This window comes from Impatiens glandulifera, unplaced genomic scaffold (assembly GCF_907164915.1).
Source record: "Impatiens glandulifera unplaced genomic scaffold, dImpGla2.1, whole genome shotgun sequence".
NCBI lineage: Eukaryota > Viridiplantae > Streptophyta > Magnoliopsida > Ericales > Balsaminaceae > Impatiens > Impatiens glandulifera.
The window spans coordinates 1-4,034 of record NW_025919685.1 but is presented as its reverse complement, the minus strand read 5'-3'; positions in this window follow the sequence as shown (position 1 = coordinate 4,034).

The following is a 4,034-nucleotide window of genomic DNA, read 5'->3' as shown; positions in this document are numbered from 1 at the left end:
ATAATTCCATTACTAGTTATGGTTAGTTTTAGTACTTTTAGCAATAATTTAATTTTAACACTTGTGCAACGATTTTATGCAATCATGTCAACCCAATATTTTCAATGAAGAACGGGATAAATGATACGTTAGTTATTTCAAAAAAAAAGTAAGTAAATCGTCTCAACAGTTTATTTTTAGTAGTTAAACAATGTGTTTAACAACAATTTCTACTAAATATGTGAAGTAATTAACCGGTGACTCCGATAGAATAATGAATCTTAAGATTTTAGGAGGTAGGCCTACAATATATGCTAAGAAGTATAACTCGTGCAAAATAAATGGGTACAAGTTCAATATTGAGAAACACGACGAGAACTTGACCACCCAAAATAGCGGTGTATTGGTTGTTTGAAATAATGTGTCCGGGACAATTAACTACTATAGAGTGCTCAATGAAATCATAGAAGTATCATTTTTTAGTAGAAAACGGGTGGTTCTCTTTAAATGTATATGGTTTGATATTCATCACAAAGATCGGTGCATTAAGGTTGATAAGTACAGTTATGTTAGTATCAATATGAATATAACTCTACTAACTCAAATGAATGACTCGTTCATAATGGCAAGCCAGGCACAACAAATGTTTTACTCTACAGATATGGCATCAAGGTTTAGATGGAAAATTGTGACACCAATAAATCTTCGTTATTCTAATTAAGATTTAATTGTGTTTATTAAGACATGGGGACAAATTGCACAATTTTTCCAATAAACATTATATTCTATATTTATAACGATCAAGGCACCTAAAGATAGAGCAACAGGTAGGGGCTTTGGGCGTCAGTTAGAGGACCTCGTTTAGAGGACCGAGGAGCAGTCTAAGGACCCTTTAGTGTTACTTAACTCTATCGTTGACATCGATTAGGATGGGATATTAGAGAGTGGTGATGATATGACTATTGATGGTGTACCGAACACTAACCTAGATGATGATGATGATGATGAGATACAGCCCCCATCTGAGCATGATGTAGGTACCGATGTTTGATTATGTAATTTCTTATGATCCTATATAACTGTGTGTTCATTTTTAGGATCTTCTTCGAGGAGAAGATGGGGTAAGAACAAAAATATTGTAGTTGGTAAGTTGTAGGCAGGGCAGAAGATGCCTTTGGAGTTCAACCTGATAGATGGTAAGCCCATGTGCGATAATAGGACTGCATGGTCGAGGCATATTGGGAGTGTCATTCGGGACTCCAATGTAATACCGCACAAGACCTTACGTTGGACGGACCTAAGCTCCACACAGTTGGATCACATATAGCGGGCTATCACGGTAAGTTATTCATTATAATGTATTAATCACTATCTATAATTGTATTTGAATATTATTTTTTAATTTTTTTTTTCGCCTGCGAGAAATATAATTTGCACCTGCGAAAAATGCAATTTGCGCCTGTTATCAGGGTTATTTTGTCGGATAATAATCCAGGATTTTAATGCTTTTATTTCACTTGTATGGTTCAACAAGTTTGGCTATTCTGTTACATAATCATTCATTATAAAAATATTGTGTTTATCTTAGACTACAAGTTATGTCTCCTGGATTTGAGTTTGTTAATTAATCTTGTCTTTACTAATTCATTTAGTAAATGAATATCTCTAAACTTATATCATATGCAATTGAATTGTCCTGAATGAACCAGCCTAACTGCATTCATTACTTTGGGGAAGGGGAATGGCTATTGGTTAAGGCTTTTGTCTCATATTATCCAACAGATCTCCAAGTGTTTTACCCCCAAATAATAATCAGGTTATAAATTCTTAAGATTTTTTAAGGAAGGAGAATAGCTATTGGTTATGGAGAATTTACCTTCTGTTATCTGATAGACAATGATCTCTAAGCATTTTTCACCCATAAACTAAATCAGGAGTTTAATGCTTGTATTCCACTTACATGTTTCTACAAGTTTGGCTCTTCTGTTACATTATCATTACATCATATACATGTTGGATATTATTTAATAACTGAAACTTGTTTAATTATGGAGTGATACAGGTTGGTGACATTGCTTTGGAGGATTACGTTGCTGCGTCCACTACCAATGCTACATTTGTCCCTCACACAGCTGGAAGGTACTCAGTCAAGCGGTTCAGGAAAGCTCAATGCCCCATTATAGAGAGGTTTACAAACTCCTTGATGATGCATGCACGGGAGAAACAATGGAAAGAAGCTTATGGCTGTTTTCTGGGGCCTTACTGTTTTGTGTTGTTTGTTTTTATTTTAGCTATGCAATCAAGAAGAATGATGAGATTGAAAGGGTTGTCAAAGCTAACCGTTAAGTCTTGCTACTTTCTGCCATATATGTGGGAGTTTTGCTATAAATGAGTAGTAGCCTATTTGTTTTAAGCATGAATTTCACTTGTTATCTTGTTGGTTGTTATACTTTATTTTGTGCTTCAATTGTTTTTTTTGGATTCACTCAATTTTGAATTTTTAAACTAATATTATAATATGAGGTCTTAAATTGTGGCCATTGAAGAAATCAATAGATTATACACTTGCTTTTAAATTCTATCTTCGGATATGATTTAATATTTGTGGATCTTGCATAATGACATGTTTCTTTCAATTTGCTGCACTGTATTTTAGAGTTTCATTTGATCTTTTTTATTTTTATAATTTTTTTTGTTCTATAATGATATTTGATGTGGCTGCCTCTGGTTGTTGGATTTATATATCTGCTGGTCAAAACACTATTAACATTGTTATTTGTAGTCATTATGCAATTTTTGGTCTTTCAATGTCTAAGGATTCAAGTTTGTGTAAGTTGGTCTTTCAATATCTAAGGATTTCCTGCAAATATTGTAAATGACTTCATTGTCCAAAAGGATGGACACATCAGTGTGCTCTAGGAGTGAGTAGATAACACACTGTTATAAGGCTCCACAACACTAGTTGTGACCTGCAAATATTGGATAGAAATGTTTATCAAAACATCAAGACTTAGTTTTTTTTTATTATTATTGATGAATGTTAGTTTTTATATTATTTGTCTGTACCTGAGGTGAAGGATAAATTTGAAACAACAATTACATCTCAATTTTAAAAAAAAATAAAAAATGAACAATTTATACTCTCCCCTGTTATTTTGCAAAGATTACTCTCCCCTGTTATTTTTGAAAATAACCTTATTATCAGGGTTATTTTATCAAATTTCCCTTGAAATGTTCAACCTGTCAAGTGACAAATTAGCATGGTATAGTTTTAAGTGTGTTTGCAGGTTATATAGCTACAATTTTATATATATATTTAATTACAACATTTACTAAATATTTATATGTAGTTTATTGTTATTAGTGTTGATATTTAACAATGATTTTGAAGAAGTAAAAAATCGAACAAACTTCAGTTTGAAGTTTAAATATATTTCAAATCAACAGCCAACAACCAGTTGGTTGAACATTTCGATTTATAAATGTACCGAGCTGAACTCATTTTATTTGGTAACTCGTTAGACTTTGATAACAACCATTTAAACTAAACTACTCAATCATTATTATACTTTATTGAAATGTCTAAATTTCTTAAACTATAATTTAGAAGTTCATAAAGAGTGAGAACATCAATGAACATTTGGAAATAGCCCCCAAGAAGGCTGATTTCGTCAGGTAGGTGCATTTTAAACTTTTGGGCTTTTGTATAAAGAAGATGGCCCTATAATAGAGCCCATATAGTTCGATTCTAGAGAAGATAAAACTTGACTAGTTTTGGAATTAGTAGTTATTTTTCTTGGGAAGAAGAGAGAAAAGTAAATGTCTTGGAAAACATAATCCATGCATGCGTTGTTGCTAACAAATGTCGGTTTCCATTGACCGTTGTGTCTCTCACGCTGACATCATCTGCCCAATCACTCTCTTCTATTTCACACGTGGCTTCTAGGGGGTCCCCTTTCCATCCACGTAGCATCATCCCATATTTATCTTTTTCTCTATGTAAAATCAATTTCTAGACCGCAACGGATCGGACCGGACCGAACCGGACCGGAAAG